The 24,714-nt window shown below is 43.3% G+C and overlaps 1 long non-coding RNA gene across 1 annotated transcript in view; it reads right to left on the bottom strand.

Moving 5' to 3' along the window:
- Positions 1–2,080: 2,080 nt before the first annotated feature.
- Positions 2,081–24,714, bottom strand: part of LOC135256999 (uncharacterized) — a 35,126-nt gene continuing 12,492 nt past the window's right edge. Inside the window, exon 2 of the long non-coding RNA XR_010330565.1 lies at positions 2,081–2,739. This is a non-coding gene — a long non-coding RNA (uncharacterized LOC135256999). The remainder of the gene's footprint in view (positions 2,740–24,714) is intronic.

Raw genomic sequence — 24,714 nt, 5'->3', positions numbered from 1 at the left:
TTGTCCATTGAACTGAGTCAAGGTTAAGCTTAGCTTAGACAAGACAAGAAGTGTGGCTTAAACACAGTTAGGAGGTTTAAACATGGTATGGCATAGATCTTGGTCTCCAATCAGACTGAGTGGTCATTGTAGAATTACCACAGGGCAGTTTAAAAGGACAGGGTGCGAAAGAACAGCTGTATTGGTACACCGTGTTCATGCGGCTAATGAAAACTATTCCTCCGTCTGCCCCTGTCTTTTTTTCCTCTTGTAATGTATGCCAGTCTGTCTGATTGTGACCACATTCCACCACAACAAGACCAGACAGCACTACTATTAAATACACTTTCATTTCTGAAGGGAACATTCTTCAGAGACAGGCCTGAAAGAATTTCAGAAGGCCTTTTTTCCTACAATGTAAACTGACTCCACTTTTAACGAGAGAAAGATCTCATCTAGCATTACAACCGAAATAACAAACAATGAAGCCCCCTGTTTGTCTCAATATGTCACTTTTTTCACCAATACCACACCCGCCCACCCCACACACACACAATTCAATCGAAAGATTACGACTGAAAAATGTGAAGCTTGAAGCATTAATCTTCAAAGCTTTTTGTCTGTGAAAAAAACATATTATGATGGGCATTACTTGTTTGCCATTGCTGCGACCAAATATGAATCTACATTTTTACAAACACCAATTTAGAAAACAAAATGTAAATCATAGTTTAAAGGCATTTGCATAACTTTAACCTGTTCTGGAAGGGCATTTGCAAATTAAAATAACACCTGATCATAACATTGACAGTGAAATTCATTTCAGTTAAATCTCCACTAAAGTGGCATGAAAACAACCAAAGTATACATGGATTTTATGTAATTATTTAATAATATCACAATTGCTAAATCTTTTATAACTGTATAAACATGCCTTTATAAGAACGTGTGACTTGCGTTCAAAAGGTCAAACCATCTCAGACATAAGAATGGACTGTACAGTATCCTAGTTCACTGTATTGTGTATGACTGCGTCAGCCGTCACTTTCCCCGACCTGTGGCTGAGTCTTTTTCCGCAGCCAGTCTGTCCCAGAACACCCAAACAGAAGGTAATTACCACAGTAAACAGGGCTGCTCTGTTCTACCTCGGGGGTCATTATGGGTGCCAAAATTGGACACATGCTTGTCCAAATGAAATATTAAGGTGTCCCATTTGATTTGCACTATAATTATGTCATAAACGCAAACTAGCTGTGAAAAAGAAAATGTGGGCCTGTTGATGGAACCTGCTTTCATCAAGCGCAGACTTGTTTTAATTACAGCCCACGCTATGGCCAATCTTTCATAGCTTCATTTTCTCTGGTTTCTGATTGCAGGCAGGTTGGGGGTGGGTGGGTGTGGGGGTGTTTAGGGGGATCTTTGTTGTAAACACTGCGCATTCCTTACTGTGTTGTAACGAGGCAGCACTGGTCTATGAAAGGCATCAGTGGTACTGCTTTCAGAGCGTGAATTGGTTTGGCGTGAGTTGCCAGTGATGTCACCCACTGGGGTACCCCCCTTACTTTCATTAGGGAAACCTATGTCTTTCTGTTAAAATAACAGATAAGAGGGGGGAATTCAGACTTGGACCAATTTTGCTACTTGAAGTTTCATTGTGATAACATCTCAGTAAAAAGGGCTATACAAATAAAATGCAATTGAACCAAAATTGTATTTAATTTAACTTGTCTGTTAATGATAGTATTTTTAAAAGAAGAATTAAGGTGGAGCCCAATTCCCAGCAAGGAACCTGGTAACTATAGCAATCTGAGATGACGAGCTTCAGGCGAGTAAAAGCACTACAGTAACACTGGTTCTGGTTTTCTGATGGAGGAGAATGGGGCAGTCAAGAAGTGTCCTGCAGAAAAACTCCCTCTGATTCTCCTCTGCACAGATGATATGCTTCTTGTACGCAATAAATTTCATCTTTACCATATCTGGGGCAAAATCTGACCAACACGGTAACTCGTCTTGATAAGCATTTGGTTGGAGCCATAGCCGTCACATAATTACATGAAGACAGATCTTATCTTCCATCATTTATTATGCACCATGGCAACAGGAAATGAGGTGTAAAAACATATTTGAAAAGCATGAACTGTAGATTTCTATGTTGCCATAACGTTTTAGCTTCCTGTGTTAACTGTTACTTTAGACACTGGGATTTTTGATGCAAGAGTAACATGTTTTTTTGTGGTAAAAGATGTGTGAAGTAATATTTCTTCCTTTACATCAGTCTGTGGTGGAGTGGAATCAAACGCATGTCAAAACAACCACCTTTTCACTGCACTTTTTACAGTGCAGTGTAAACATGTAGTATTTGACTGGAGTGAATGTCGTAGAATCTCATATTTGCAGAATGTCATATTTTTCATGTGTCATCATGTAGCACACTTCAACCTCTCCCATGACATACCAGTGGCTCTTGATTCACAGTTGGCGAACCACTGATATAGAGAATGAGTACATAGAAATATGATGCAAAGCCATTTTACTTTAGTCCAGAATAAATTGACAACTGATCATTTGGACTGGTCAGGCCCATGGTCAGCCTCAGTGCTTGTCCATCGTTCCTTAATGGGTCTTATCATGAGCTTGGGAAGACACGTGGTTTCCTTGAGTCATCTCAAAGGCTGAGGGTTTGAAGGATGGACAAGGTGTAGATTTTGTAGTTTCTCAGGATGTAGTTCAGCAAGGCAAGACTTGACAACTGAATAAAATCTGAAACAAAGGAAAGTTGGACACCGTTAATGGGATATACACATCCCTGGATGACTTAACGCAAAAAGGTGGGTAGCAATTTTAACTGAATTTGGAGTAACATGAAGGAGTATTATGAGATAAACATTATATTCCTTTTCATCAAATCTGATTAGAGCCTGAAAAGCTGCCCATTAACATGTGCTTATGAAGTTTTCATGCCTCTGAAGCTTAAACCTCTTCTGACACATTTTACAAGTCTTCACAAATTATTAATTAAAAGAAATGCTTCACTATGAGTAAACAAACCACTAGTCTTTGTTTCAGGATGGTGTGTGTGTGTGCGCAAGCTCGTGTGTGTGTGTGTGTGTGTGTTGGGGGGTGGGGGGGTTGGGAGCAGAAGGTGCATTAGTTGCACTCTTTTTATGGATGATTGCCAAGCAGGGTTCTTAGAGATCATGGAGGTGTTACAGACAGGAGAGAGAAACCAGAGATGAAAATTACCTCTGTGAATATAAAAAAGCATGTTTCATTGCTGAGGGCACATTTCTATGCTATGACTTATATATATATATATATATTTTTACCACAATCAACTCTTTCTCTGTGCTCGTATAATATAAAAGCAAATCTTTTTTAAATAACAGAATAAAGGCAGTGAAACTGTCACGGTGAGAAACGGAAGAATGATTAATAGTACGCTGTGTTGGCTGAAAGAAGGACTTCAGCAAATGGGATATACAAAGCAGCAACACAGTAGACCGACTGGGAGTGTAGCAACCTCTCTCTTTCTTTCACACACACACACACACACACACACACACACAAATACACACACGCACACACACAGACAAATATCATGTCAGCAGTGTTTAATCAGCTACTCTCATATGGTAAATTAGTGACATGTCAGGTGTCCAGATGTCTTCAATGCATGAACACACACACACACACACACACACACTGAATGGCCTTGATTGATTATTATGAATAAGCAACTACTTTGCAATGCAGAATCCAACCGTCAAAAATACAATGAACAGAAAAATAAAGAAATAATCCCACAAACCTGATTGACAGTGGCTGCATGTAGGCTTATTCATCACCTGATATTTCATTATGATCAGACCCATCAGTCTTCCTTTGATGATTAAAAAGGAAGAAAAAAAGCACCCAGAATGCACTTCACATCTTTTGTTATTCTTTCCTTTTTTGTTGCTCTAGCTGAAGAGGACGGGTGCATATTATTTTATCAATCCTGAGGGGTGAGTGAGCGAGCGAGTGAGTGGGAGAGTCCTCATCCATTATTTGATGTTCACTCGCATACCCCACTTGGCAGTTCCTCTAATTTGGGAGCTGAAACTAATAGCATGGGCATCCTGTAGGCTCTCCCTGCCCACGATGTGGCATGTGAATGGAGCATCGCAGCTCCTTTGTATCCCATCCTCCCTCAGTTCCTGTTTTCAGCACACAAATATCCCAGAAGTCTTTACAAGGAGACACAAATCAAATAACTACCTATACATCTATGGGAGATTTAAGCATTCCTCATAACTAACATAACATTGGTAACTACCATGTAACTTTCTGAATTTACCAGGGAAATGGTAGCACTATTTAACTCTTTAATGCAAATGAGCTACCAGATATATTGTCAACAATGTCTTCCGTGATAATGTATGTTAATGCTATTGTGCTGTAAATTAAACATTTTTAATTCACTTTTAAGTCTGAGTGAAGTTTCTTATGCTGTGGATTATTACATATGATCGGTGGATGAATAATACTTAAATCCCTTATCATATGCAAATACAACATAATATATTCAGATTAATTAATATTAAAGAGAACAAACCTAAACAGTCACGTTACACGTGTAACACTAGTTTTGTTTTGGTAATGTTTTGGATAGCTGACCTTTGTATACAGATGGAAAAACAAAAACCATTTTCACTGTTGTACAGTTGCAGATGACTGTCCCTGCATAATAAACTTTGCTCTGTAATGCTAAGTGTTGCACTTTTAAGAGATTTCATGAATCTAATCTCCCACTTTTGTCCATTATAATACATTCACTGAAATGAGGAACACAGGAACACCCTGAGATTGACAGGTATTTCTTTGTTGAAATGTCAATATGAGCATTAAGTAGGTTTGTTTTTACAGGTCTCGCTGTGGTGCTTTGGCATAACTGTCAAGGAGCCACCTACATTCTGGTATTTGCATTTGAACCTGAAATAAGCAATGAAAAATAATAAATGATTTAAGCATTGATTGGAAAAGTGATGGCACCTTAAATTTGTAAAGTTAAGTCAAGTCACATCACCTTGCACGTTGATCCCTCCCAGCAAGACCCTGGCACTATAAGCAGTGATAGGGAAAACCAGGCCAGGATCTTATCATTCTGCCGCCATAGACAAGATGAAAAAAATGCCACCCCAAAACCGCAATAAAATGAAAAAGTTTGTCACTGATAATCATCGCTATGATTAGCTATATTTGCGTTACATTATTAGCTCCAACATAATAGGCTAGCTTTTTGGGTTTCAGTGGTAGCTAGCTAAAATTTATGGATTTTAGTCAACTTGCACTAAGTACATTACATTATTATAATACTGGAATATCTCGACTGAAGCAGTGAGTGTGGATATACAGAAGTTCTATTGGATTTATGCATAAATTTAACAGCTAGCCCATTTGTTTGACAAAAATGACACTTTACAATGATAGACTTCTGTGTCCGGTCCATTTCTTTCACTCTTAAAGAAACCGCTCCTCTCCCTCATAGCAGGTCATGTGTTACTCAGCGAACCTCTGCGACAATTCATTGATCATTAAACTAAAAATACTCCAGATAATAGTGCTCCATAGCTGTGGCGAAGTGAAGAATATAAACAATGGTTTGGATATTAGCACTAGTTGTTTTATTGCCCTGCAGTACAATTGAGAGGCTGATAAGGAAATAAGGTAAGTGGTGATACTTTTTAAACACCTTTCAACAATCCTGCAATAGAATTTTGCGGTTTTCATGAAGTTTTAATTCATAATTTCTGAGAAATATAAATACTATAAAAAAATTGGGACACCAATGTCCCCCTACAAGGGGCCACCATGCATAGGGATAAGAAAATATAATACTTTTGCAATTTCAAAAAATATTCAAAAAAGATTTAATTAAAGTGTGCACAATTAGTAGCATAACAAAACATAATGAGAACAGACCATTCAGCTGAACAACTCTCGCCATTTTCCTACCACTAAAGTGTATCTAGTTTTCGGTTTACCTACAAACTGAATAGTACCCAGAACCGTATAAAGCCTCGTCTTGAAAACCCCCACAGTTTCTGCCCCTACTACATGACCTGGCAAGCCATTCCACACAGTGACTACTCTCGGTCAGAAAACTTCCTAAAGTGTGAATTTTACCTTTAACTAATTTACATTTATGCCCTCTTGTTCTATGAATAGAACTCAACCTGGAGAATGTCTTGTAGTTCACTTTGTAAATCCCCATTACATGAATTTAAAAGGCTCAAACAAATTGCCCTAAGTCTCCTTTTCCTAAGAGATTAAACATCTTAAGTCATTCCTCAAAACTTTTATCTTTCACACAAGGACCCAATTTGGTTGCCCTTCTTTGAACCTTTTCCACAACCTCTATAACTTTTTTTGTAGCATGGTCCCCAGAACAGCACATAATGCTCTAAGTGTGCTCTGGTGAAGGTATTATATAAGATAAGTACGACTTCCTTGGATTTATACTCAATACCTTTGGCTATATATATCCCAGCATCCTGTTGACCTCTTTTACTGTGCTGCTACAGCACAGTGCCTAGAACCTCAAAGGCTTTGATCAGCCATTACTCCCAAGTCTTTTTCAAATTGAGCACATTACAATTTTGTTCCTCCTATAAGGCAACCCTGCCTAATGTTTTTATTTCCCACATGCAGAACTTTACATTTGCTATATTGAATTTAATTTGCCAGGTTTCCGTCCACTTCTGGATTTTATTTTATCTTCTTGGATTACTTTAGTAGATTCCAAACTATTTGCTGGGCCTACCAGTCTGAATCATCTGCAAATTTAACTAATGTACTTTCAATGTCCCTGTCAAGGTCATTTAAAAAAATGAGGAAGAGCACTGGTCCCAACACTGATCCTTGTGGGACTTCACTTTCCACAGTACACTGTACAGATAAGAACCCTCCGACTACTCTGTGTTCTACCTTGTAGTCAGTTCCAAACCCACTCTGAAATACCTACCGTAATTCCTAGTCTTCGTTTTGATAATGAGTCTCTCATGTGGTACCTTATCAAATGCTTTTTGGAAATCTAAGTATACAATGTTGTAAGCCCTAAAATAAAAACACTTGGAAGGCTTCCTCAAAGAATGCCAAAAGATTTCTCAGGCATGAATCTATGCTGGCTATGCCTTTGGAAGTTGTTATTTTCAAGAAAATAAATTAATGAAATATTCTAATCTAGTCTCTAATGCTAGATTCCAGTATTTCACGTGATGCAAGTTAAACTGACGGGCCTGCAGTTTCCTATATCAGTACGGTCCCCTTTCATATATAGTGAAATTATATTACCTTGCTTCCAGTCATTAGGTATTTTTCCGGTTTCTAAAGACTGTCTAAAAATACCTGCCAGAGATTGAAAGGTGATCTCACCTAAATCTTTGAGTACCCTTGGGTATATATGCCATCAGGTCTACTGCCATATTTATATTTAGTTTATGTAATTTATATTGTTTATCCCTAATCTCAATATATGCTAAGACATTCTCAGTATTGCATAGGCCTATTAGTAACGTCTCTCTGGTAAAACTCTCAAAAAATTAACTATGGTAGTAATATCCTTATTCTTATAAAGAAATGCTTCTTTATTCTTCATGCACCTACTCTTACATTACATTTATTTAGCAGACTCTTTTATCCAAAGCGATGTACAAAAGTGTATTTCATGGTCATGGACAACTACAAACACAGGTTCAATAAGATACGATACTCATTTCCTACAGCTATTTCTAGCCAAGAACACAGTTTAGTTCACACAGTGAACACTATTCTGACCTAACATATGCCAAGCCAAACTAGCCTTTCATTGTCCTACTGCAGCATTGAAAAAAATGTTCAGGCTAACTTTTTTCCAGACAGGCACTGTCAAGACTCCTTGTCATGCAAACAGACTATGCTGTCTACCCCTTTAATAACAGAGTCCCCCACTATTGCCAACTTCCTTTTCCTAGAGGATATTGCAATCTGGGTGCCCTGAGGTTCATCAGTCCTCCTACTCTCAGGGTCAAGGGTTGTGTCCAGTTCCAACAAATGCTAGAATTAGTTGTACACCACAGCCTCTGGAGATGCTACCCCTGTTGGGTATTTCTGTGCTTGTGCCTTACTGTCATCTAACTCTCTCTCTGCTCTGGAGTCCCCCCCTTCCAAGCTGCGGTGTGCACACGAGTTCTTAAAAGGATATACTACTTAGTTCCTGGAACTCTACCAACTGTGAACTGTGGAGTCCAGCAAGTCAGCCCTTGAGATCAAGGATCTTTCTCTCAATGTGCTCAACAAGCCAGCAATGGTGGCAGACAAACTCACCCTGGTATTCAGAAGAGTAATCATCCTGCAACCCTCACGCAGCTTTGCAGATATTGACTTAAGACAAGGAATAAGCGAGAAAACAAGGCAAGGCAAGAAAACTTTAATAAAGAAAAAACTAAATAACAAACATGATGGAACACAAGATGCTAACACTGGGAAACAAAACCAATGGCACACAGGTGAGGAAAACTAATAACTTGTTTAAGTGTGCGTAAATGCCTCCCATTCTGGGGAAACTCAAACTTGTCTTCAAGGGGAGGGGTGGCTGTGCTAACCACTGCACTAAAGAAAAATGAATGAATACATTCCAACCTTACGCAATGATTATGGCTGATCTCAAGAAATAGAACAATCTACAATTCATGGTTTACACACTCCTTTTGCAATCCACAGTATTATCATTTAAATTTTAATTGGAGAAATTAAGCAAAAAAAGGGGGGTGATTGTTCATAGCATAGCGTGTAGCTTGATGTGCCTCACATGAAGGGGAGTCGAAAAATGGTGCACCAACATTGCTTGTGCCAAACATATTGCAAGGGTTAGACAGTTAGATTTGCTTGCAGTCACATACAGGGAGCTCTATAATGTTTGGGAAAATACATATCAAATGCATATCAACTCCACATTTTTTTGATTAATTAAATAATTAATGTGGGTAAAGTGCACATTCTCAGCTTTCATTTAAGGGTATTTTTATGCATTTTGATTTCACAGGACTTTTTATACATAGCCCCCTCATTCCAAGGCACCATAATGTCTGGGACATATTAATTTATGTAAATGAAAGCAGTCAGATGTAATACTTTGTCTCATATCCTTTGCATGCAGGTCTGATTGACCCATAAACATCACCAGGTGCTGAGTATTTTTTCTGGTGATGCTCTGCCGGGCTTGTAATGCATCAATCTTCAGAATCTGCTTGTTTTGGTGCTAGTTGGCTTAAGTTTTCTCTTCAGCGTATGAAACACATGTTCAATTGGATTCAGATTGGGTGAATGACTTGACCAGTCAAGAATTTTCAAGCTTTTGGCACTGAAAAACTGCCTTGCTGTAGAATAAAGCTACGTCCAATTGTTTGGAGGTATTTTCATGAAAATTGCCTAGCTGTAGAATGAAGCTTTGTCCAATGAGTTTGGAGGCATTTGCATGAACTTGAGCAGATAAGATGCTTCTGTACACTTCATAACTAATTCTGCTGCTGTGGACAGCAGTTGCATCATCAACAAAGACAATTGTGCCAGTACCTGTGGTAGACATATATGCCCAAACCATCTAAGATATTTTTGTGCCTGTGGGACATTGGAGGACCAACTAGTAACAATATTTAACAAAATTTCACATATCTGTGCAACAATTTGAATTTTGTATTTCAGGTGAGTGGTAGATTGGATATTCAGGAATGGAATTCTGGTGTTAACTATGTTTGGACCAGATATTTTTTCAACGTTTCTAACCTCTCCTGAGAAATAGTGTGAAACATGTATCTCAAGCCCGTGTTGGGTCACACATACATATTCAAAGACATGAACGTGTGTTTGAAATACTGCCAATTCCTGAGCGTACGTGTATGTGCTTCCAGTTGTCCAGGGAATTGATCAGCAGGTTTCCCCACGCCCGCTCTCAGCATTCTGCCTTGGCCTTATTCCCACAATGCCACGGACTCCTGCCCCGATGAAAGAATTACGAAGGTGATTAACCACCGGTGCCCAATTAAAGATCAATGGGGCGTCTTTTTAAAGGGGATTTATTAAACGGATTAACGGGGCAGACTGTCCGTGAAACTGCACCGGGCAACACCAGGGAGACGGATGTCACATCGATCGCCCCCCATTAAGGCTTAAACACACATTATCTCCAGCTGACAGTAGAAATTAATTCTCTGTTTCTTTTAAAGGGAGCAGGAGCACAAAATACTATCACCCCCAGGAGAGTAATGTCATTAAACGCCGTTGCCGAGCCATTAGTCCGCCATATTAAACTAATGATCACAAGAGGCGGGGGAGGTCAATTATGCCAGTCGGTACTTGTTAGCAGGGCACGCTAATATATGGCACTGACTCTGGGTTTTAGAGTTGTAGCACTTGGGAAAAGCCTTTAAGCCGCACGTGTCATTATAAATGTGCTGTTTGAATGGTGGCCAGGAGGAATTATGGGCACTGTGGAGGGCATTTATGATGCATTCCTCTCCCGTACAACCCAGGATCTGTGTGACAGGCCCCTCTGCAGAAAAGCCTTCCTTCATTAATATTACCCTTGATATTAAAAGGTACCACGGTGGTATTCATCAGATACTTTTTGCAGCTGTCATGGGCCTCATTTGCACATGCATTTTCTCAAATTAACCTTCAGCGGAAATGCCGCGCGTGTGGCGATGAAAGGCTTTGATCCAAAATTATTTGGAAGCCAGATTGTGCAGCCCTTTCACCCTGTTGGAAACCCCTTGTGTTACAGGAAAAGGAGCCTGGGGACTTGTGTGTTTTTATTTAATTTTTTTATGAGGGGTGGCAGGTAGAGTGGAATGTTAGGACCAGGAGAATACACCAAGTTCAGGGAGAGTCTTCACTTTTCGCTGGGCTATCCATACTAGCCATAGAGGGAAAAACTGTTAATCTTTCCCCCATTTCAAAAAAGAAACATTTGGAAGCGTCCTACCATCATGAGCTTCGTGGTAGAATGGTCACCGAATTTTACAAAGGAGGTTGCAGTGATGAGCATTAAATTAAACTGGACTTTCCAAACTGGTAAAAATAGGTTAAATAAAAAATAAAATAAAGAATAAAACATGCCAAACAGATTAACTGATTTTCTTCCTGATTTTTCTGGTCAATTTTAAAATATAATTTTCATGATAAAAAAACTTTTGTGTAACTGCCAAACCAAGCTCTATTTCAGCCATATGTTTTTGGCTAAAAAAAAACCCCATAAAAAAACATCAAACACTTCTCTAAATGGTACCTGTCATATTCATTCATTTTGTTAATCAATACATGTCTGATAGAGCCTTTGTAACATTTCAGCATTGTTCAATGCTATAAGCACATCTCTCATTTTTCTTTGTGTTTTTTAGTGACACATTAATTGACTTTATTTTTGCAGAACACCAGGAGTTTTCCCAATAATCAGATCATAGAATATGTGGGCATCAAACTAAAAAAAATGATATAGATTTTTCTTCATATCATGAAGGCAGAGAGGAAACACTTCACTAATCAAAAATCTCAATATTATGACCCTCTAATGCAGGTCAAGGTTCAACCTCATTGTACTATGCTTGTCCTTTGCTTTTAATGTACATATTTGGAAATCTTGTGATTTCCAAACTTTTTTGGTAAAACTAAGTTCACTAGAATACATTCCAAACAGCAATATGCAATTCAAATGAATTTAATATGTAGTTGATTGGGATCCCACCACAAGAACAAGGCTGCTTATGGACAACTTATAACAAAGGAAGGCAAGAGAAATAAAAACATAGAATAAGTGGAGATTGGGAGGGGTGTAATACTGCAAACTGTTGCCACAAGGGAATAGAGGTACACGGTGGTTCATATGCACCTGTAGTAAAAACTGGTTTAGAAAAGTAAGGTAGTAGTGTAAGGGGCTGTCTAAAATGTACCTGTCGTGCAATGTGAAGGGCACCTTTTATCGAGGCTGTGGTTACAGTTGAGCCCAAAGGTTTACATACACCGAGGCTAAATACATTCAAACTCAATTTTTCACAACTCCACACATTTCATGTTACCATACATTTCCTGTGTTAAGTCAATTACGGTATCTACTAAATTTCCGTAAAAGGTCATTTCAAAATAATAGCCAAGAGACAGATTTATTTCAGGTTTTATGTACTGTATCAGCTTTTCAGTGGGTCAAAAGTTTACATACACTTTGTTAGTATTTGGTGGCATTGCCTTTTAATTGCTTAACTTGATAATGCTTGGGGTAGCCTTCCACAAGCTTCTCACAATACTTTGCCGGAATTTTTGCCCATTCCTCCTGACAGAACTGGTGTAACTCAGGCAGGTTTGTGGGCCTCCTTGCTCAAACACGCTTTTTCAGTTCAGTCCACAAATTTTCTATGGAATTCAGGTCAGGGCTTTGTGATGGCCACTGCAATACTTTCACTTTGTTGTCTTTAAGCCATTTTGTTACAACTACAAGTATTTCCAGATAATCATCCTTCCTCGTGATACCTATTTACTGAAGTGCACCAGTCACCGGCAAAACACCCCCACAACATGATAATGCCACCCCCATGCTTCACAGTTGGGATGGTGTTCTTCGGATTAAAAGCCTCACCCTTTTCCCTCCATACATATCACTGATCATTATAGCCAAACAGTTCAACTTTTGTTTCATCTGGTCAGAGAACACTCCTCCAAAAGGCTAGGTCTTTGTCCTAGTGATCACCTGCAAACTTCATTCAGGCTTTTTTATGCGGGTCTTGGAGTAGGGGCTTCTTCCTTGCACGACATCCTTTTAGGCCTAGGTGATGTAGGATTTTCTTAATGGTGGATGTAGATACTTTGGTACCTGATACCTCCAACTCCTTCACCAGTTCCTTTGTTGTTGTCTTGGGGTTCAGTTGAACCTTTCGGACCGAAGTTCATTCAGCCCTGGGAGTTAATTTGTGCCTTCTTCCTGAATGATCCAGTGACTGTGTGGTCCCAAGATTTTTATATTTGCATACAATTGTTTGTACAGATGCTCATTGTATCTTCAATTGCTTGGAAATTGCTCCTAAGGAGGAACTGGATTGTGGAGGTCCACAATTTTTTTGAGGTCTTGGCTGAGTTTCTTGGATTTTCCAATGGTATCAAGGGCAAACAGGCAGTGGTTCTAAAGGAAGGCCCTTAAATACAGACACAGGTGCCAATTAACTCCTAATTATGACAATTGACCACCAGAAGCTTCTAAAAAGTCATGACATCAATTTCTGGAATCTTCCAGACTGTTTAAAGAGACAGCCAACTTGGTGTATGTAAACATTTGACACACTGGAATTCTGATATAGTGAATTAAAGCTGAAATAAATCTCATCTCTTATCGATTGTTTTAAAATGACCTCTGATGTGAACAAAGTAGACGCCCTAATTGGCTTGCCAAAAGAAATGTATGGTAACATGAAATGTGCAGAGTTGTGAAAAACTGAGTTTAAATATCTTTAGCCTAGGTGTATGTAAACTTTTGGCCTCAACTGTAGACTGTAAAAGCAGTGTGCGTGTGTGTGTGTGTTTGTAAGGGGTGCAGGGTTATCTGACCTGTTGCAACAGATCTTTGGCCGGGAGTATTGTCACCAGATACAGCGCAATTTCAGGCTCAGTTCGTTTCGATGACAGTAGCGCCCAGTGCAACACTGTGTACTCTTTACCTTAAGGGTATTCTATTTAGGCTATTCAAGCATAGTGTTTTAGCCAAGGCAAAAGTAATGATGGCACTGAGGGAGAAGAAAAAAAACATGAGGTCTCTTGATATAATGCATAATGCCATTTGAGCTGAGAAGGTCTTGCTCTCTCGTCAAAGTTGCACTGGAATGGTATATGAATTGTAAGCTGAATAATAGGCATCCTACGCTCTCTGTAGAAGTAGATGATTTGATTGAAAACTCATGTGTAGATAAAGATAAAGGCCTGAGCGACATTATGCCAGCCATTGAATTCTGCAACATGAAGACTTCTCAGATTCAATACTATGTGCACGCACTAGTACTCCAGGTTATTGAAAATGTTATGCTAACACTCGAGATTCCATTTGCAGCTGCCCCTAGAGTACAGAGAATTGCAGCCCAATTGTACTTGGACGTCGCTCAAAAGTGGAGTAGTGGCTCTTGACCGTGTTGTAGGTCAAGGTTTTTAAAGATAAAAAAGTCTTGTTTTCACCTCAATGGTTGTCATATCCCAGTGGAGAGGTTGGTATGCATCCTGACTGTTTATATGCATCAGATGCATCCACTGCCTGAACCCACACCATGCTTTCTCTCCACATGGCAAGGGAAAGCATTCATTTTTGTCTTACATTGTTCTTGGGACCATTGCTATTAGACTTTGCCTCTTGGGACCATTAGTGTTGGATTGTGCTGTTCTGGGACTATCCGTATTGGTCTTTTCAGGCAATCCAAGGACAAGCTGTAGGAATAACACATACGCATATCCCCTTTGCGCGCATGCCAACTCTGGTCAATCCATGCCCATTTAGGGGGTACCCTATTTAAAGCTTTATAACTCCATTCTGTGATTATCACAGAGACTTGAAGAATGGCTTCAATGAAGTAGAACATTTGTCCCATTTATATACTTATTTATATCTTATATTAGTTCATGTTCATAATTTAGGAAAAAATAAAGTGCCAAAAATGCAATTGTCTAGGCAAAAAAATCCTAGCTTCCTAATCTTTTTTAGTTTGCAATGAGATACAGAGAGATCCCATAAAACAGGTTAAACTATGCATGTCCTACATCAAAAAATCCTTGACCACAAAACTACTAAAGGTCTATGAAGCAAAAAGTAAGCAGTGCACCCAGTGTCTCCAAATCTATCCACAATGTCTAAATTATGCATTGCTGTAAATCACAACTATTTCACTACAAATCAACTGTTTTAACTCAAGAAACACACTTTTGCATAATTTCAAGTGGGAATTATAAGCTTTCTGTCAGTACAGTGGTCTAAAATATCTAGGGGTCCAGAAACATATCCAAAATCTCTCCAAAAATGAATAAAATGCTTATGGGCCATTATAAAGCATATAAATATGCCCATTATGAAGGTTTAAGATTAAACATTGTGGATAGGATGACATCAAAATTATATTCAACCATCCATCACATTTTGGCAATGTTCCAGGTCACATCACATCCCGTGCATGAAACAGAAACCCTGTTGAAGCTTCCAACGAATGCTTACATTACAGTGTAAAATATCCTCATTATAAAATACTGCTAACCTATTTAAAGTCACTCAATTTAAAAAACTACGTATATAACTGAAATATTTTGAGCAGTAATACTTACACAGCGATGATGAAATGATATCAGTGTTCAGTAGACAGAGTCAGATAGTCAATGCTGTCATTCTCCTGTTTTGACTTGCACCAGAAAACTATGTCAGCTAGGTCTATCGGCAAACATATGGCTTAGCTATGCTCATAAGTCCTCAATAATAATAATATTTTATAAAACTGATAAGACAAAACTGATTGATAACGTTTGTCTTTTACTGCTACCACAGAGTGAATGCGTAACAGTGAAGAAACACTGTACGCGGCGACGCCGTCTGGTGCCACGTACCCACAATCGGTCGCTTGTGGCCGTGTCACCTATTTTTGACAGACAGTTGTGTTTGTTAAATGTTGACTGGGTTTAATGTTGTGTTTCATGTTCATTGTCCAGTCTGAATAAAAATCATTTTTGCAGTAATCTAGATCTGAAAGATGTTAGCTGCCTACCTAGGCTGTCTAATGTCTAGCTGGTGAGTAACAACCAACAACAAAAACATTCTCTGGCTAATTAGCCAGCTAATGCCTTTAAAGCAGTGGCGGCTGGTGACTCAAAAAATTGGGGAGGACAGGAGGAAAACCAACCTACGGCATCATGTTATTTTACACTAGTTGGCTACTTATCTCTACTTTCTTATGTTCAAGTTATGTTATGTTCTTATGTTCAAATGTAGCAATAATCCAACTGGCAACCTAATGCAAACTTACTATACAACTAAGGTAAGGTAATGCACCTGATGTTTATCCCCATCTTCTATAAGGAACAAATAACATATTATCATATATCATATTACAACACAAAGGATGAATATAAAAAAGGAGCCAGGTGAACGAGAGGGAAAGACACATCTAATCACTGTGGGCTCTGAATGGGAATGAACCGCGTGTGTATGTAACGTGTCAATGTCAACGTCCAATGAGGGGTGACGCAGCACCCAGTATGTTACAGTGGGAATTTTACACAACACCCTCTGATTTAAAAAGGAAAAACCAAAATCATGAAAATCTGGAATTATTAAAAACAAAAATGAAGTGTGTTATGAGTTCTTCTGCCTGTGGGAGGGTTCCATTCACTTTACATGTTAGGAGATTATCTTCATAGCTTGCCTGTTGAGGCCTGTTGTTGCATCCAGTCTTCCAAGAGCAAGAGATAAGTAAAGGCTGGCTATCTTCTTTGGATCTTGTAAGGTCACAAGGCAGAGTGGCTGTTGTCATCAGGAGCAGATAGAGGGGCAGAGTGGCTGTTGTCATCAGGAGCAGATAGAGGGGCAGAGTGGCTGTTGTCATCAGGACCATGAGAGAGGGGCAGAGTGGCTGTTGTCATCAGGACCATGAGAGTGTCAGGAATCCTGCCTGATTCTCCTTGTGTTCCGTTTTAGTTTTGTTTATTTTTTATTTTTTAGTGTGTATTTATTTTTATTTTCAGTTTACTTGTTTTCGCTTGCGGTTGTGTTTTCTGTGTTCGTGTGCTTGGGTGTGCGTTTGTTATTGTTTTTCCTGGTTCCTGTCCACGCCCACGCCCCGCCCCAGTTCCACCGGTTTCCGCATCTGCAATCAAGCCTCCACTTACCTTCCTCACCTGCATCCCATCTTCACTCATTGGCGTTGCTATTTAGTTTCTGTGTGCACCTTTTTTCTTTGCCAGATCGTGCCTCTGATTTTTCGAGTAGCCTTTCCAGCCTTGTTTAGTGTTTTTGTCCTTCCTGGTTTTTGACTTTTACTTGTTTGTTTCCGACCTCGAGTTTAGCCTGCCCGTGTTATTTCCTTGCCTTGGTATTTTGACCCTTGCCTGTTTAATCGACCTGCCCCCCGGTTCCCGTTTTTGTACCCCTGCCCTGTCTACCTGATTTCCCGGATTTTGACCCCTGCCTGTATTTGATTAAGAGACTGCTTCTGATTCTGTGCTTCGCAAAATAAATCGCATCTTCTACTAACTCTGGTCCGCTTCTGAGTCCCACCCCAGACCCTGACAGTACGATCTGGCCACCATGGACTCAGCGGACCTGGGTCAACTACAGACGGCGCTGGGAAGACAGGGAGCCATGTTAGGCGAACATCAGCACCAGCTGGAGGCGGTTAAGCAGGCACTGGACTCCTTCGCTCATACCATGACGGAGGTTACTGCTCAGCTACAGCGACTCCAGCAGACGCCAACCAGCGTCTCGTCCCCCCCAGTGAATCCGTTTGACCGGGTTCCCCCTGCTCCCCCAGCCAGGGAACCTCGCCTGTCACCACCGGAGCGCTATGCTGGGGATCCAGGTACCTGTCGGTCGTTTTTAATACAGTGCACGCTAATATTCGACCAGCAACCGTCCACCTTCCCTACTGAACGCGCTAAGGTGGCTTACGTTATCACCCTGCTATCCGGACGAGCTAGGGAGTGGGGAACTACTGTTTGGGAGAGTGGGGCTAACTTCTGTAACAATTTCAGTACCTTCGCGGAGGAGATGCGCAAGGTGTTCGACCGCTCCGTGCATGGAAGAGAGGCTGGCGGTCTGATGCTCCGGATACGCCAGGGAGGACGGTCGGTCTCGGACTATGCCATTGAGTTCCGCACCCTCGCCACCACGAGCGAGTGGGACGGGGTCGCTCGGTTTGATGCCTTCCTACACGGGCTTGCCGAGCACATAAAGGACGAGATTGTTACTCGCGAGCTCCCCTCCGGTTTTGATGATTTAGTTGATTTGGCGATCCAAGTGGACAACCGACTAACCCAACGCCGCCGGGAGAGAACCGTGAGTGCCCCCTTGTGGTCATCTTCAGAAGTTCACCCACGCGTTGCCTCAGTTTCCAGGTCTCCTCCTCGGCGGGAGTCGGAGCCTATGCAGGTGGATCGCGCCCATCTAACCCCGGCAGAGAGGCAGAGGAGGTTGAACAACAAGCTGTGTCTCTACTGTGGCCAGGCTGGGCACTTCCTCTCCACCTGCGGATTAAAAAGGCAACGCTCACCAGTAGAACGGGGAGTACTGGTGAGCGTCACCTCCGTTCCAAGCTCCCCAGCCCAACGCACCCTGTTGCCTGCTACCCTCTCCTGGGAGGGGCAGCGGCGGCCCATTACCATTCTGATTGACTCTGGCGCGGACGAGAGCTTCATTGATGCCTCCCTGGCCGCCCAGTGGCGGCTGCCCGTCGTCGCCCTGCGTACCCCATTGAGGGCCAATGCCCTCAACGGGGAGAGGTTAGCCACCGTTACCCACGTCACAGCCCCGGTGAGTCTTCTCATTTCTGGCAACCATGGTGAGGAAATCGTCCTATACCTGTTCGACTCACCCCTGGTTCCGGTGGTGCTGGGTCACCCCTGGCTAGTTAAACACAACCCACACATTAACTGGTCAGAGAACTCTGTTATGGGTTGGAGCACCTACTGTCACACCCATTGTCTCCGGTCTGCTCTGTGTCTGCTGCCCTCTGCTCCTGTGCCTCAGGAGGATAACCCTGACCTGTCTTCCGTTCCCCCTGAATATCAGGACCTGCGGGCCGTATTCAGTAAGGCCCGAGCTACTGCGCTGCCCCCGCATCGCCCGTATGACTGCCCCATCGAGCTGCTACCTGGCACTTCTCCTCCCCGGGGCCGCCTCTACTCGTTGTCTCCCCCTGAGGTCGAGGCGATGAACAAATACATTGGTGAGTCACTGGCCGCTGGCATTATTCGTCCCTCCTCCTCCCCGGCGGGCGCGAGGTTCTTTTTTGTGGGCAAGAAGGACAGCTCTCTCCGACCCTGCGTTGATTACCGGGGCCTTAACGAAATCACAGTTAAAAACCGTTATCCGCTTCCTCTGATGTCCTCCGCCTTTGAGCTCCTGCAGGGGGCCACCGTTTTTACCAAGTTGGATCTCCGCAGCGCCTAACATCTGGTCCGCATTCGGGAGGGGGACGAGTGGAAGACCGCTTTTAATACACCCACCGGGCACTACGAATGTCTTGTCATGCCATTTGGCCTCACCAACACTCCTGCCGTTTTTCAGGCCCTGGTGAATGACCTACTGCGGGACATGATCAATCGTTTTGTGTTTGTGTACATAGATGACATTTTGATTTTTTCCAAGTCCAGCCAGGAGCACGTGCAGCATGTCCGGCGGGTGCTACAACGGCTACTGGAGAACCAATTATACGTAAAGGCAGAGAAGTGTGTCTTCCACCAGGAGTCAGTGTCCTTCCTGGGGTTCATCGTGTTCTCCCGAGGCGTCCAGATGGACGAGGTCAAGGTCTGGGCCATGGCAGAGTGGCCCAATCCTAAGACGCGTAAGGATCTTCAGAGGTTTCTGGGATTCGCTAATTTTTATCGCAGATTCGTGCGTGACTACAGCAGGGTTGCTGCCCCCCTCACTGCCCTTACATCTCCGGCAGTTAAGTTCCTTTGGTCAGACATCGCAGATCAGGCCTTCAACAAGCTCAAGAGACGATTTACGAAGGCTCCCATCCTGATTTCTGCTGACCCTACCCGCCAGTTCATTGTCGAAGTGGACGCCTCCGACGTGGGAGTGGGGGCGGTTTTGTCTCAACGTTCTAGTCGTGATAACAAGCTTCACCCCTGTGCTTTTTTTTCCCACCGTCTCAACCCCACAGAACAGAAGTACAGTATTGGAGACCGTGAACTGTTGGCCGTGAAGTTGGCCTTGGAGGAGTGGCGCCACTGGCTGGAGGGCACCCAGATTCCCTTTCTAGTGTGGACCGATCACAAGAACCTGGAGTATATCAGGGGGGTCAAGCGTCTCAACTCTCGCCAGGCTCGCTGGGCCTTATTCTTTGGCCGTTTTAATTTCACCCTCTCGTACAGGCCGGGCTCCAAGAACACCAAGCCTGACGCTCTCTCCCGCCAGTTCAGCCTCACTGAGGAGGGCCCCGAGCAGGAGACCATCTTGCCTGCTAACTGCCTAGTGGCGGCAGTGGGGTGGGAGGTGGAGAGCGCGGTGCGCCGCGCCCTGCAGAGGGAGTCCCCCCCGAGTAACGTACCTCCTAACTTGCTGTTTGTCCCTAAGTCTGTTCGTTCCCAGGTTCTCCAGTGGGGCCACTCCTCCCAGCTGACCTGTCACCCCGGGGTCAGGAGAACCCGGGCCTTCATCCTGCAGCGTTTCTGGTGGCCAGCCATGGGGGAGGAGATTAAGTGCTTCGTCGCAGCCTGTCAGGTCTGTGCTCGCAATAAGTCCGCCAACACCCCCCCCCCGCTGGACTGCTTCGCCCCCTGCCAGTGCCGAGACGCCCATGGTCTCACCTAGCCCTGGATTTTGTGACGGGGCTTCCCCCTTCCCAGGGTAACACCACTATCCTCATAGTGGTAGACCGTTTTTCTAAGGCCGTTCATTTTATCCCTTTGGTCAAGCTCCCGTCTGCTAAAGAGACTGCTGAACTAATGACTAATCATGTTTTTAAGATTCACGGCCTACCCACTGACATCGTCTCGGACAGAGGCCCCCAGTTCATTTCCTGCTTCTGGAGGGAGTTTTGCCGCCTCATCGGGGCATCCGCCAGCCTTTCTTCCGGTTACCATCCCCAAACCAATGGCCAAACAGAGCGGGCCAATCAAGACCTGGAGCGCATGTTGCGCTGCATCGCCTCCCACAACCCGTCCTCCTGGAGTGAGAGGCTGGCTTGGGCAGAATATGCCCACAACTCCCTTCCAGTGGCCGCCTCTGGTTTATCCCCATTTCAATGTTGTCTGGGTTACCAACCCCCTCTCTTCCCCTCTCAGGAGGAGGAGGCCAGCGTCCCATCTGTCCAGGCTTTTATACAACGGTGTCGGCGTACCTGGAGGCAGGCTCGGGCGGCCTTGCTCCGGTCTGGGGATTGGATGAGGAGAGCAGCAGATCGGCGCAGGACCACGGCTCCCCGTTACCGGCGCGGACAGAGGATTGGCTGTCTACCAGGGACATTCCGCTGAGGAGAGCTCCGAGCTAGCACTCGTTATCGGCTTACTGATTCCGGTCATCAACCTCGTGGTCCGCCTCAAGCTACCAGGTTCTCTGCGCCGTGTTCATCCCCCTTCACGTCTCGGATCAGCCTGTTCACCAGGATCCCGCGTGCCCCCCCCAGCCCCACCCCACGCTCATCGATGCACGCCTACACTGTCGACGTATGCTCGAGGTGCGTCGCTGAGGGCGTGGTTTCCAGTACCTAGTAGACTGGGAGGGGTACGGTCCGGAGGAGAGGAGCTGGGTCAGCACTCGAGACATTCTGGACCCGTCCCTCATCCAGGACTTCCAACGCCGGCATCCCCTTGTGGAGACATCAGGAGGTGTCCGTCGGGGGGGGGGGTACTGTCAGGAAACCTGCCTGATTCTCCTTGTGTTCCGTTTTAGTTTTGTTTATTTTTTATTTTTTAGTGTGTATTTATTTTTATTTTCAGTTTACTTGTTTTCGCTTGCGGTTGTGTTTTCTGTGTTCGTGTGCTTGGGTGTGCGTTTGTTATTGTTTTTCCCCCTTAGGTTCCTGGTTCCTGTCCACGCCCACGCCCCGCCCCAGTTCCACCGGTTTCCGCATCTGCAATCAAGCCTCCACTTACCTTCCTCACCTGCATCCCATCTTCACTCATTGGCGTTGCTATTTAGTTTCTGTGTGCACCTTTTTTCTTTGCCAGATCGTGCCTCTGATTTTTCGAGTAGCCTTTCCAGCCTTGTTTAGTGTTTTTGTCCTTCCTGGTTTTTGACTTTTGCTTGTTTGTTTCCGAACTCGAGTTTAGCCTGCCCGTGTTATTTCCTTGCCTTGGTATTTTGACCCTTGCCTGTTTAATCGACCTGCCCCCCGGTTCCCGTTTTTGTACCTCTGCCCTGTCTACCTGATTTCCCGGATTTTGACCCCTGCCTGTATTTGATTAAGAGACTGCTTCTGATTCTGTGCTTCGCAAAATAAATCGCATCTTCTACTAACTCTGGTCCGCTTCTGAGTCCCACCCCAGACCCTGACAGAGAGGGGGGCAGAGTGGCTGTTGTCACTAGGAGCAGATAGAGGGGCACAGTGGCTGTTGTCATCAGGACCATGAGAGAGGGACAGAGTGGCTGTTGTCATCAGGATCATGAGAGGGGGGCAGAGTGGCTGTTGTCATCAGGACCATGAGAGGGGGGCAGAGTGGCTGTTGTCACTAGGAGCAGATAGAGGGGCAGAGTGGCTGTTGTCACCAGGAGCAGATAGAGGGGCAGAGTGGCTGTTGTCATCAGGACCATGAGAGAGGGGCAGAGTGGCTGTTGTCACCAGGAGCAGATAGAGGGGCAGAGTGAAAAATTTACTTAAAAGAGAAGTCCATTCTTCTAGTAGTCTGTGTGGCAAAGATGTCTATGGTCTTCTCATACCAGTGAGGATTATTTCTAAGAGATTTTAGAATCTTCCTCTCAATTGCAAGGATTGCCAAGTTCCTCAGTCGTTCTTGTCCCATTGTGTTCCTTGTGCAACTTTTCAGTCTTTTTAGACAAGAGAAACTCCTCTCAACCCCAGCAGATGTATCCCCAATTGTGGCAATGAGAGACATAAGTCTGTACAATTCAGGCATTGCATCGTTCAGTCCACTGGCTTTCATTGACTGTAATGAATCGCAAAGCTTAATGCTGCCACCTTGGATCTCTTTGTCACTGTAAAACACCTGCAACTCTGACTTCAGTTTTTGCCAGGTCAAAGAAATGGCCATAGTTATCTGTCAGACTTCTGAATGCAGCCAAGGGAAAGTCTATTCTGAACAATGGGAATTTGTCAAAATTTAGAAGCTCCATTGTGGTGTGGGGATGGCTGGTTTAAGCAGCCACACCTGCCCTGGGTCAAGCTAATTAGACCTGGCCAATTGGATAATTGCTTAAGAATTATATAATTGGCCAGGCTAATTGGACCCAGGAACAGGAGTGGCAGCACCTGTGCGTAGTGAGGTAATCACTGCGCACAGGTTAAATCTGCCATCCCCACCCACACAAGGGAGTCTCTCTGTCATGACAGTGTTTTACATCTGCTCATTTGACTGTACCATCTTGCCAAACCCTCGTAAATAAATGTGGACTATTTGAATATCTTCTCCCTGTGTCTCTGTGCTGGAGGACCCCTAGGAAAGCTACTTCGGTGGCCTGTGGCAGGCGTGTTTGCCACATCCATGAATCTCAAACATTCGAGGTTTTGATACCGCTGACCAATCTGACTTTTAACACTTGCATGGATGGAGTCATACAGTTGCCTATAAACTTGTCTGGAATCCTCATTACCTTGTCTACATTCTCTTCTGTGCATGAGCTCCGGATCCTCTCTAACATCTGCTGCTCTATTGAAAATACTCTCAAATGCCTCCTCTGACTTCAGCTCCTCCATAGTGTCCATGAACCTCTCAACACTCCTTTTACAAAATGAAACATCTATTGCTTTTGTCTGCAAAACGTCAAGCACAACATCTGTCTGGGAGAAAATCTGCTCACATGTAAAAAGCAAAAACATAAATTCACCGTCTTCTAAATTTGTCTTCAGCCCATCTGCTGTTCTTATAGACTCATCATCCATTGAGGGGTGATTGATGATGCGAGTGAATGTGTCTATCAGGCTGTCTCTGTTAACAGCCACTGTGCTGACAACACAAGAGGTGAAGTTCCAACGTGTGGGTGCACTTCTTGCCACTTTGGAACACCCAGCATCATTATTCTTTTGGTTGATTTGCAAAAATAAGAGCTGAACCCACCAAGAGTAGCAAAGAAAATTTTGGCCTTGGGGATGCTTTTCAATCCTTGGCTGAGGACAAGATTGAGGTGATGTGCATAGCAATGCACAAAGACTGCACTGGGGGCAACCGCTCACACCTTAGCTTGTAAGCTGTTAAGATCTGATGACGTCATAAGTTTGTGCAATGAGCTTCTCCACAAAAGTAAAACAAGACATCTCTGACTGCAGTATCTCAAAAATGGACTGGGCATCCCGTCCACTGGACACATCAAAAACGCCCAAAAGTGACAGCTCACATCAGTTGTTTCGTCAATCTGCCGTGCAAAAAAGGGAGCTGCATCCACCTCTCCTTTGATCTCACTTTTAATTGTTGATGCAATTGCTGATATCAAATCATTCTGAATGGTTTTAGACAGGCCAGAGAACACACTAGAATTTTCGATATGCTCCGATAATATGCTGTCATAGCGTGCTATCAAGTCCACCAACTCCCTGTAATTGCCCTTGGTAGCTCTTGCATTCCAAGATAAGCCATCGCATCAATGAGACAGATTAACGCATCTCTGTTTCGTCTCACTTTAACATTGTAGTTTGCTCTCTGCAAACACGCTCCCTTGTCAATCAACTTGATGATGGGCACCCGACCAAAAAGCTTCAGCCTACTATTCGTGCCGATGTGACCAAAACACTTGTCATGCCTTTTTGTAGCCCTATCTAAATTCTTAACATCACAGAATCCTTGAGCAGACCAAGTGTTAAAGTGAGCTTTAAGGTTCCC

This window comes from Anguilla rostrata, chromosome 6 (assembly GCF_018555375.3).
Source record: "Anguilla rostrata isolate EN2019 chromosome 6, ASM1855537v3, whole genome shotgun sequence".
NCBI lineage: Eukaryota > Metazoa > Chordata > Actinopteri > Anguilliformes > Anguillidae > Anguilla > Anguilla rostrata.
Note: the sequence above shows the minus strand (reverse complement) of the source record. Positions and strands in the feature narration are given on the sequence as shown.